Genomic DNA, 12,674 nt, shown 5'->3' on the forward strand with positions numbered 1-12,674 from the left:
CTTGATTTTTTTGATTCAAAAGGCGTTTAGTAAGGGTGCGTTTGATAAAACTGAATGATTTAGCACTGAATAATTCAGAGCTCTGAATCATTCAATTGCTCTGAATGAGTATCGTTCTGAATGAAAATTCAACACTCTGAATGACACAAAATTACCACATTAACCTTGTCTATATATATATATACATTCATAATTCATAAAATGATATTAAAAGAAAACAAAAAGCAATACTCATTAAACAACAATAATATCTAAACATTCATAACACAATAGTAAAAAAAAAAAAAACAACAGCAATACCCATTAAAATTTCCAAAACTTAAACTCACCCTAAAATCTATGTGTAATTTCACATGAGCTTGAAGAGTAGGTTCATCAGTGAACACTTTGCTATCAACAAAAAATTAAAATTAAAGCACTTTAACATCGAATCTCCACCAAATTGCAATCTTGCTGTAGCTAGTTAGGCAAACAGGAAGCAAAATACTCCGGAGAGCCCTATTTGAAGTCGCTAAAATTATAATTATAAATAAAAAAGACATAAGAACAGAGTTTAAACCCTAAATTTTATTGTTATAAGAAATCCCTAAAATCATGTAAGAAAGATATAGCTTTGTATGGATTGTTGGTATGTTTACGTTGGTTAATTTTGGTAGAAACAAGATATATTGATGATGAAGATAAAAAAGGATTTTATAATATATAAAAAATCAAACGTGGTTGAAGTTTTATTGTTGAGGAAGATGATAAAAAAAGGATTTTAAAGTTGAAGTTTATTGATGATGAAGATGATATTACCTGGTGGAATAGAGCTGCAGATGGTTGAAGAGGTGGGAAGACAATGAAAAATAAAAGGGTAGTGAGGGAAATATGTGGCCACTGAATGGTATAGAAAGGTTATTAAATATGAACGGTTCAGAGCTTGGTTCATTGCCACCTTCCATTCAGTGACCCAAATCAAACGCTCTGAATGCTGACCGATTCAGCACTAAGTGCTGAATGGTCCCATTCAGATGCAATCAAACACACCCTGAGTCTCGGTTACCAAAAGGTTCGGCTTCAGCTTTTATCACATTAATCCCAAAAGTGTCTAATCCATCTTGTATCAAGTATTATAGTCCCATTTCGTTAATTGGTGTACAATATAAAATCATTGCTAAAATTTTAACCAACGTTTATCTTTAGTAATTGATAAAATTATTAGCAATGAACAATCTGCTTTTATTAAAGGTAGACAAATTCTTGAAGTGTAACGACCAAACCCGTTATCCAACCGAAAACACGACTGAAAAAAAAAAATTCTAATTCAGTGTATCTGGACGGCGTCCATCAATGAAGACCAGGACGGCGTCCAGCCATCTGGGACGGTGTCCAATTGAACTACAAAATTCTGTTCCCGGGATCCAACTTACGCGAACGGAAAACCCGCTTCCCGACACTTTTAAACGAAACGGTTTTCACAACCTGTTATAATAATTAAAACTAAGAGATTTCCATAATAAAAACGAGTTTTACAACACCGGGCCCACAACGACCCGTTTTACGAATTTCGTACAAAATACTAGTTTCGACCCAAGCGAGTTTAAGTTCCAAACAACTACGAGCATGATGTTTGGGGATAAACTACCCAATTCCTAGGCCGAATCCAAAAGTAATCCATGCAAGCACCAAAAGGGGAAATCATCTAAATCCCGAGCATACCTTTGCCAAAACCGCCTCTGTACCTAAAAATGTAAACAACGAGAGGGTAAGCTAATTGCTTAGTGAATGCAATACTTATACATATACATATGTAATTTACCTACGCGCATACCCAAACACACAACACGTATGAAAACGTATAAGCAATCTAGCATCCCCGCATACAACAATCAACAACGTTAGTATAAACCTCGACACAAATAATATACTAGATCAATACAAAGCATAAACATAACAAACCGTTCCCCGTTATGGCACTACCGACTTGTAGACAACCAATAACGTCGAGTCTCACTCGTATGATGTCACCTACTTGTGACTCATCATACTGTGTCACCGACTTGTGAATCACCAAAGGGTGTCACCGACTTGTGAACTACCCACCAATATTTATGGGTCACCGACTTGTGAACGCCATGTGACATCACCGACTTGTGAAGCGCCACCAATAAGTGTCACCGACTTGTGAAGCACTATAGGGTGTCACCGACTTGTGATCTACCCACCAATATCTATGGGTCACCAACTTGTGAATGCCATGTGACATCAACGACTTGTGAAGCACCACCAATAAGTGTCACCGACTTGTGAAGCACTATAGGGTGTCACCGACTTGTGAATCACCCGCCAATACATACGAGGTCACCGACTTGTGAACCTCCATGTGGCATCACCGACTTGTGAAGCACCACCTAGTTGTAGTGACCCGAACTTTTCCATGTTTATATATATTAATTGAGATTGATGTTTACATGATTAAATGTTTCCAACATGTTAAGCAATCAAACTTGTTAAGACTTGATTAATTGAAATAGGTTTCATATAGACAATTGACCACCCAAGTTGACCGGTGATTCACGAACGTTAAAACTTGTAAAAAAACTATATGATGACATATATATGGTTATATATATAGTTAACATGATATTATGATAAGTAAACATATCATTAATTATATTAACAATGAACTACATATGTAAAAACAAGACTACTAACTTAATGATTTTGAAACGAGACATATATGTAACGTTTATCGTTGTAACGACATTTAATGTATATATATCATATTAAGAGATATTCGTACATCATAATATCATGATAATATAATAATTTAAAATCTCTTTTGTTATTATAAACATTGGGTTAACAACATTTAACAAGATCGTTAACCTAAAGGTTTCAAAACAACACTTACATGTAACGACTAACGATGACTTAACGACTCAGTTAAAATGTATATACATGTAGTGTTTTAATATGTATTTATACACTTTTGAAAGACTTCAATACACTTATCAAAATACTTCTACTTAACAAAAATGCTTACAATTACATTCTCGTTCAGTTTCATCAACAATTCTACTCGTATGCACCCGTATTCGTACTCGTACAATACACAGCTTTTAGATGTATGTACTATTGGTATATACACTCCAATGATCAGCTCTTAGCAGCCCATGTGAGTCACCTAACACATGTGGGAACCATCATTTGGCAACTAGCATGAAATATCTCATAAGATTACAAAAATATGAGTAATCATTCATGACTTATTTACATGAAAACAAAATTACATATCCTTTATATCTAATCCATACACCAACGACCAAAAACACCTACAAACACTTTCATTCTTCAATTTTCTTCATCTAATTGAACTCTCTCAAGTTCTATCTTCAAGTTCTAAGTGTTCTTCATAAATTCCAAAAGTTCTAGTTTCATAAAATCAAGAATACTTTCAAGTTTGCTAGCTCACTTCCAATCTTGTAAGGTGATCATCCAACCTCAAGAAATCTTTGTTTCTTACAGTAGGTTATCATTCTAATACAAGGTAATAATCATATTCAAACTTTGGTTCAATTTCTATAACTATAACAATCTTATTTCAAGTGATGATCTTACTTGAACTTGTTTTCGTGTCATGATTTTGCTTCAAGAACTTTGAGCCATCCAAGGATCCATTGAAGCTAGATCCATTTTTCTCTTTTCCAGTAGGTTCATCCAAGGAACTTAAGGTAGTAATGATGTTCATAACATCATTCGATTCATACATATAAAGCTATCTTATTCGAAGGTTTAAACTTGTAATCACTAGAACATAGTTTAGTTAATTCTAAACTTGTTCGCAAACAAAAGTTAATCCTTCTAACTTGACTTTTAAAATCAACTAAACACATGTTCTATATCTATATGATATGCTAACTTAATGATTTAAAACCTGGAAACACGAAAAACACCGTAAAACCGGATTTACGCCGTCGTAGTAACACCGCGGGCTGTTTTGGGTTAGTTAATTAAAAACTATGATAAACTTTGATTTAAAAGTTGTTATTCTGAGAAAATGATTTTTATTATGAACATGAAACTATATCCAAAAATTATCGTTAAACTCAAAGTGGAAGTATGTTTTCTAAAATGGTCATCTAGACGTCGTTCTTTCGACTGAAATGACTACCTTTACAAAAACGACTTGTAACTTATTTTTCCGACTAGAAACCTATACTTTTTTTGTTTAGATTCATAAAATAGAGTTCAATATGAAACCATAGCAATTTGATTCACTCAAAACGGATCTAAAATGAAGAAGTTATGGGTAAAACAAGATTGGATAATTTTTTCTCATTTTAGCTACGTGAAAATTGGTAACAAATCTATTCCAACCATAACTTAATCAACTTGTATTATATATTATGTAATCTTGAGATACCATAGACACGTATACAATGTTTCGACCTATCATGTCGACACATCTATATATATTTCGGAACAACCATAGACACTCTATATGTGAATGTTGGAGTTAGCTATACAGGGTTGAGGTTGATTCCAAAATATATATAGTTTGAGTTGTGATCAATACTGAGATACGTATACACTGGGTCGTGGATTGATTCAAGATAATATTTATCGATTTATTTCTGTACATCTAACTGTGGACAACTAGTTGTAGGTTACTAACGAGGACAGCTGACTTAATAAACTTAAAACATCAAAATATATTAAAAGTGTTGTAAATATATTTTGAACATACTTTGATATATATGTATATATTGTTATAGGTTCGTGAATCAACCAGTGGCCAAGTCTTACTTCCCGACGAAGTAAAAATCTGTGAAAGTGAGTTATAGTCCCACTTTTAAAATCTAATATTTTTGGGATGAGAATACATGCAGGTTTTATAAATGATTTACAAAATAGACACAAGTACGTGAAACTACATTCTATGGTTGAATTATCGAAATCGAATATGCCCCTTTTTATTAAGTCTGGTAATCTAAGAATTAGGGAACAGACACCCTAATTGACGCGAATCCTAAAGATAGATCTATTGGGCCTAACAAACCCCATCCAAAGTACCGGATGCTTTAGTACTTCGAAATTTATATCATATCCGAAGGGTGTCCCGGAATGATGGGGATATTCTTATATATGCATCTTGTTATTGTCGGTTACCAGGTGTTCACCATATGAATGATTTTTATCTCTATGTATGGGATGTGTATTGAAATATGAAATCTTGTGGTCTATTGTTACGATTTGATATATATAGGTTAAACCTATAACTCACCAACATTTTTGTTGACGTTTTAAGCATGTTTATTCTCAGGTGATTATTAAGAGCTTCCGCTGTCGCATACTTAAATAAGGACAAGATTTGGAGTCCATGCTTGTATGATATTGTGTAAAAACTGCATTCAAGAAACTTATTTTGTTGTAACATATTTGTATTGTAAACCATTATGTAATGGTCGTGTGTAAACAGGATATTTGAGATTATCATTATTTGATAATCTACGTAAAGCTTTTTAAACCTTTATTGATGAAATAAAGGTTATGGTTTGTTTAAAAATGAATGCAGTCTTTGAAAAACGTCTCATATAGAGGTCAAAACCTCGCAACGAAATCAATTAATATGGAACGTTTTTAATCAATAAGAACGGGACATTTCAGTTGGTATCAGAGCGTTGGTCTTAGAGAACCAGAAAATTTGCATTAGTGTGTCTTATCGAGTTTGTTAGGATGCATTAGTGAGTCTGGACTTCGACCGTGTTTTCTTTAAAAATGATTGCTTAACATTTTTGTTGGAAACTATATATTTTTAACATATGAATATTATGTGATATATTAATCTCTTAATGTGTTTGATATTATGTGATAGATGTCTACCTCTAGAACAAGTCCCATTGACTCACCTAATAATAATGAAGAGTCAAATGTAAATTGGAATGATTTGTGGACTGATTCACAAGTTCCCGAAGAGGAACCGGAAGAAGAGTCGGAACCGGAAGAAGAATCGGAACCGGAAGAAGAATCGGAACCGGATGAAGAAATAGAACCGGTGGGGGAAATAATAAAACGGTTAAGTAAAAGAAAATCCTCAACCAACCGACCAAAGTTAATTATGGTCAATGGTGTTTCCGCCAAGGAAGCAAAATATTGGGAGGATTACCAATTCTCCGATGAATCGGATTCCGACGAGAATTCCGATGATGTTATAGAAATTACCCCAACTGAATTTAAAAAGGCAAAAGAAAATAATAAGGGAAAGGGCATAAAAATAGAGAAATCTAATTCCAACCCCGATGAACTTTATATGTATCGTCAACCCCCGAAGTCCTTAAGTTGTAACAATGACCCGGGAACCTCTAAACCACCAGGTTTTTCTAAACCAATGTGGACAACGACGGCTCGTATTAGGGGAACATCATATATCCCTAGAAACTTGGCAAAACGAACCAAAACCGAAGAAGAAGAAACGAGCGAGTCGGAATAAGATAGTTGTATTCGTGTGGTGTAATATATGGAATATAGTGTTCTTATGCTTTATGATATATGTAAAAATTGCTTGTATTAATAAGTATTTTTTTTATGAATCTAACTCTTGTCTATTTTACAGTTTAAAAACACAAAATGGATAGACAACCCAATATTTTAAGAGACCTACCCGGAGACATGATTGATGAAATCTTGTCTAGAGTCGGCCAGAATTCTTCGGCACAACTATTTAAGGCGAGATCAGTTTGTAAGACATTCGAAGAACGTTCCAAGAATGTCTTGGTTTATAAGAGACTTTCGTTTGAAAGATGGGGGATATCACATTGGGAAACCCATAAGTTACGATGTGTTTACTTTGACGCATATATTGCGGGGAACCCAAATGCTATTTTACGCAACGGGTTAAGAAATTATTTTGACTCAATATATCCGAATATTGGACTTCGTGATTTAGAAAAAGCGGCTAACATGCAACATAAAGAAGCATGTTATGCTTACGGATTAGTAATGTTCGCTTCTCACCAAAGTGAGAACAAGAACATCGGGCTACAACTATTAAACAAAACGTTTCCACAAGTGACGGAGTCGGTAATTGGGGTAAGAAATGAGGTTTTTAGATTATTACGGGACTGTTGGACATTACGTAACCCTCGTCCCTTTGATGACGTTACAACACGCTGTCTTATCAACGGCCATAACGGTTATGTTGCACAAGACCAAGGATGGGAAGTAGTCCTAGTAAAACCAGAATGCATGACTTGTTTCTGGACGTATGAATTACGTGTCTTTATTGCCTTTGCTGAACGACTTGTGTACTAGCTAGAATTGTCTTCACAACTATCTTGTATCAAAGTTATTGTGTGCTATATTTCATGCTTTATGTAAAATAAGCAGTATTGTAAGTTTGTAAAATATTGTATAAAAGTTTGAACGCGAAATATTATTATAATCAGTTTTTCATATAGAATTGTAGTAGTTGAATTGTATATTAGCTACTAAGTATGAACTTAACGGGTAGGTACTACCCGAATTTAAACTTATAAAACGCTAATATGAAGAAAAAGCTTTTATAAATGAGTTCATATTATGCTACGAAATACTATTAACTACTCTTAATATTCTGTATGATTAACTTGTTCCATTTAACTATTTTGAAGGAAATGGCACCGACTACTCGACACACCGTGAATATGAATGAAGAGGAATTCCGTACTTTTCTAGCTTCAAACATAGCCGCAGTACAGGCTGCGCTACATACCAACAATAACCTTGGATCTAGCAGTACAGGAAATCGTGTAGGATGCACCTACAAAGAATTCACTGCCTGCAAACCTTTGGAATTTGATGGAACCGAAGGACCGATCGGATTGAAACGGTGGACCGAGAAGGTTGAATCGGTGTTTGCCATAAGTAAGTGTACTGAAGAGGACAAAGTGAAGTACGCTACGCATACCTTCACAGGTTCTGCGTTAACATGGTGGAATACCTATCTAGAGCAAGTGGGACAAGATGATGCGTATGCACTACCGTGGTCAGCATTCAAGCACTTGATGAACGAGAAGTACCGTCCCAGAACCGAGGTCAATAAGCTCAAGACAGAACTTAGAGGGTTACGAACCCAAGGATTTGATATTACCACATACGAAAGACGATTCACAGAATTGTGCCTATTGTGTCCGGGAGCATTCGAAGATGAGGAAGAGAAGATCGACGCGTTTGTGAAAGGATTACCGGAAAGAATCCAAGAAGATATAAGTTCACACGAGCCCGCCTCCATACAACAGGCATGTAGAATGGCTCACAAACTAGTGAACCAGATTGAAGAAAGAATTAAAGAACAGACTGCTGAAGAGGCCAATGTGAAGCAAGTCAAAAGAAAGTGGGAGGAAAACGGTGATAAGAATCACCAATACAACAACAACAGCAATTACAACAATAATCGCAACAATTATCCCAACAATCGCAACATCAATCGCAACTACAACAAACGGCCCAACAACAACAACAACAACAACAACAACAGCAACTACAACAATCATCCCAACAACAATAATAACCGCAACAACAACAACAATCAGAAGCAACTATGCCAAAGGTGTGAAAAGAATCACTCGGGGTTCTGCACCAAATTTTGCAACAAGTGTAAAAGAAATGGTCATAGCGCGGCGAAGTGTGAGGTCTACGGACCAGGGGTTAATAGAACGAAAGGAACAAATGGTGTCGGAACGAGTAATGGCGGAGCAAGTAGTGTCGGAGCAAGTTATGCCAATGTAGTTTGTTATAAATGTGGAAAACCAGGCCACATTATTAGAAATTGCCCGAACCAGGAGAACACGAATGGACAAGGCCGTGGAAGAGTTTTCAATATTAATGCGGTAGAGGCACAGGAAGACCCGGAGCTTGTTACGGGTACGTTTCTTATTGACAATAAATCTGCTTACGTTTTATTTGATTCGGGTGCGGATAGAAGCTATATGAGTAGAGATTTTTGTGCTAAATTAAGTTGTCCATTGACGCCTTTGGATAGTAAATTTTTACTCGAATTAGCAAATGGTAAATTAATTTCAGCAGATAATATATGTCGGAATCGAGAAATTAAACTGGTTAGCGAAACATTTAAGATTGATTTGATACCAGTAGAGTTAGGGAGTTTTGATGTGATAATCGGTATGGACTGGTTGAAAGAAGTGAAAGCGGAGATCGTTTGTTACAAAAATGCAATTCGCATTATACGAGAAAAAGGAAAACCCTTAATGGTGTACGGAGAAAAGGGCAACACGAAGCTACATCTTATTAGTAATTTGAAGGCACAAAAACTAATAAGAAAAGGTTGCTATGCTGTTCTAGCACACGTCGAGAAAGTACAAACTGAAGAAAAGAGCATCAATGATGTTCCCATTGCAAAAGAATTTCCCGATGTATTTCCGAAAGAATTACCGGGATTACCCCCACATCGATCCGTTGAATTTCAAATAGATCTTGTACCAGGAGCTGCACCAATAGCTCGTGCTCCTTACAGACTCGCACCCAGCGAGATGAAAGAACTGCAAAGCCAATTACAAGAACTTTTAGAGCGTGGTTTCATTCGACCAAGCACATCACCGTGGGGAGCTCCTGTTTTGTTTGTCAAGAAGAAAGATGGTACATTCAGGTTGTGTATCGACTACCGAGAGTTGAACAAACTTACCATCAAGAACCGCTACCCATTACCGAGAATCGACGACTTATTTGATCAACTACAAGGCTCGTCTGTTTATTCAAAGATTGACTTACGTTCCGGGTATCATCAAATGCGGGTGAAAGAAGATGATATTCCAAAGACTGCTTTCAGAACACGTTACGGTCATTACGAGTTTATGGTCATGCCGTTTGGTTTAACTAATGCACCAGCTGTGTTCATGGACCTTATGAACCGAGTGTGTGGACCATACCTTGACAAGTTTGTCATTGTTTTCATTGATGACATACTTATTTACTCAAAGAATGACCAAGAACACGGTGAACATTTGAGAAAGGTGTTAGAAGTATTGAGGAAGGAAGAATTGTACGCTAAGTTTTCAAAGTGTGCATTTTGGTTGGAAGAAGTTCAATTCCTCGGTCACATAGTGAACAAAGAAGGTATTAAGGTGGATCCGGCAAAGATAGAAACTGTTGAAAAGTGGGAAACCCCGAAAACTCCGAAACACATACGCCAGTTTTTAGGACTAGCTGGTTACTACAGAAGGTTCATCCAAGACTTTTCCAGAATAGCAAAACCCTTGACTGCATTAACGCATAAAGGGAAGAAATTTGAATGGAATGATGAACAAGAGAAAGCGTTTCAGTTATTGAAGAAAAAGCTAACTACGGCACCTATATTGTCATTGCCTGAAGGGAATGATGATTTTGTGATTTATTGTGACGCATCAAAGCAAGGTCTCGGTTGTGTATTAATGCAACGAACGAAGGTAATTGCTTATGCGTCTAGACAATTGAAGATTCACGAACAAAATTATACGACGCATGATTTGGAATTAGGCGCGGTTGTTTTTGCATTAAAGACTTGGAGGCACTACTTATATGGGGTCAAAAGTATTATATATACCGACCACAAAAGTCTTCAACACATATTTAATCAGAAACAACTGAATATGAGGCAGCGTAGGTGGATTGAATTATTGAATGATTACGATTTTGAGATTCGTTACCACCCGGGGAAGGCAAATGTGGTAGCCGATGCCTTGAGCAGGAAGGATAGAGAACCCATTCGAGTAAAATCTATGAATATAATGATTCATAATAACATTACTACTCAAATAAAGGAGGCGCAACAAGGAGTTTTAAAAGAGGGAAATTTAAAGGATGAAATACCCAAAGGATCGGAGAAGCATCTTAATATTCGGGAAGACGGAACCCGGTATAGGGCTGAAAGGATTTGGGTACCAAAATTTGGAGATATGAGAGAAATGGTACTTAGAGAAGCTCATAAAACCAGATACTCAATACATCCTGGAACGGGGAAGATGTACAAGGATCTCAAGAAACATTTTTGGTGGTCGGGTATGAAAGCCGATGTTGCTAAATACGTAGGAGAATGTTTGACGTGTTCTAAGGTCAAAGCTGAGCATCAGAAACCATCAGGTCTACTTCAACAACCCGAAATCCCGGAATGGAAATGGGAAAACATTACCATGGATTTCATCACTAAATTGCCAAGGACTGCAAGTGGTTTTGATACTATTTGGGTAATAGTTGATCGTCTCACCAAATCAGCACACTTCCTACCAATAAGAGAAGATGACAAGATGGAGAAGTTAGCACGACTGTATTTGAAGGAAGTCGTCTCCAGACATGGAATACCAATCTCTATTATCTCTGATAGGGATGGCAGATTTATTTCAAGATTCTGGCAGACATTACAGCAAGCATTAGGAACTCGTCTAGACATGAGTACTGCCTATCATCCACAAACTGATGGGCAGAGCGAAAGGACGATACAAACGCTTGAAGACATGCTACGAGCATGTGTTATTGATTTCGGAAACAGTTGGGATCGACATCTACCGTTAGCAGAATTTTCCTACAACAACAGCTACCATTCAAGCATTGAGATGGCGCCGTTTGAAGCACTTTATGGTAGAAAGTGCAGGTCTCCGATTTGTTGGAGTGAGGTGGGGGATAGACAGATTACGGGTCCGGAGATTATACAAGAAACTACCGAGAAGATCATCCAAATTCAACAACGGTTGAAAACCGCCCAAAGTCGACAAAAGAGCTACGCTGACATTAAAAGAAAAGATATAGAATTTGAAATTGGAGAGATGGTCATGCTTAAAGTTTCACCTTGGAAAGGCGTTGTTCGATTTGGTAAACGAGGGAAATTAAATCCAAGGTATATTGGACCATTCAAGATTATTGATCGTGTCGGACCAGTAGCTTACCGACTTGAGTTACCTCAACAACTCGCGGCTGTACATAACACTTTCCACGTCTCGAATTTGAAGAAATGTTTTGCTAAAGAAGATCTCACAATTCCGTTAGATGAAATCCAAATCAACGAAAAACTCCAATTCATCGAAGAACCCGTCGAAATAATGGATCGTGAGGTTAAAAGACTTAAGCAAAACAAGATACCAATTGTTAAGGTTCGATGGAATGCTCGTAGAGGACCCGAGTTCACCTGGGAGCGTGAAGATCAGATGAAGAAGAAATACCCGCATCTATTTCCAGAAGATTCGTCAACACCTTCAACAGCTTAAAATTTCGGGACGAAATTTATTTAACGGGTAGGTACTGTAGTGACCCGAACTTTTCCATGTTTATATATATTAATTGAGATTGATGTTTACATGATTAAATGTTTCCAACATGTTAAGCAATCAAACTTGTTAAGACTTGATTAATTGAAATAGGTTTCATATAGACAATTGACCACCCAAGTTGACCGGTGATTCACGAACGTTAAAACTTGTAAAAAAAACTATATGATGACATATATATGGTTATATATATAGTTAACATGATATTATGATAAGTAAACATATCATTAATTATATTAACAATGAACTACATATGTAAAAACAAGACTACTAACTTAATGATTTTGAAACGAGACATATATGTAACGTTTATCGTTGTAACGACATTTAATGTATATATATCATATTAAGAGATATTCGTACATCATAATATCATGATAATATAATAATTTAAAATCT

At 36.2% G+C, this 12,674-nt stretch overlaps 1 long non-coding RNA gene across 1 annotated transcript; it reads right to left on the reverse strand.

The window, feature by feature from the left end:
• Window positions 1-234: 234 nt before the first annotated feature.
• Window positions 235-855, reverse strand: LOC139857015 (uncharacterized). The gene is made up of 2 exons (XR_011762295.1): window positions 799-855; window positions 235-511 (listed from the first exon to the last, which is right to left on the reverse strand). It is a non-coding gene; the product is annotated as an uncharacterized lncRNA (long non-coding RNA).
• Window positions 856-12,674: the final 11,819 nt, after the last annotated feature.

Source organism: Rutidosis leptorrhynchoides, chromosome 7 (assembly GCF_046630445.1).
Source record: "Rutidosis leptorrhynchoides isolate AG116_Rl617_1_P2 chromosome 7, CSIRO_AGI_Rlap_v1, whole genome shotgun sequence".
In the NCBI taxonomy this organism is placed as follows: Eukaryota; Viridiplantae; Streptophyta; class Magnoliopsida; order Asterales; family Asteraceae; genus Rutidosis; species Rutidosis leptorrhynchoides.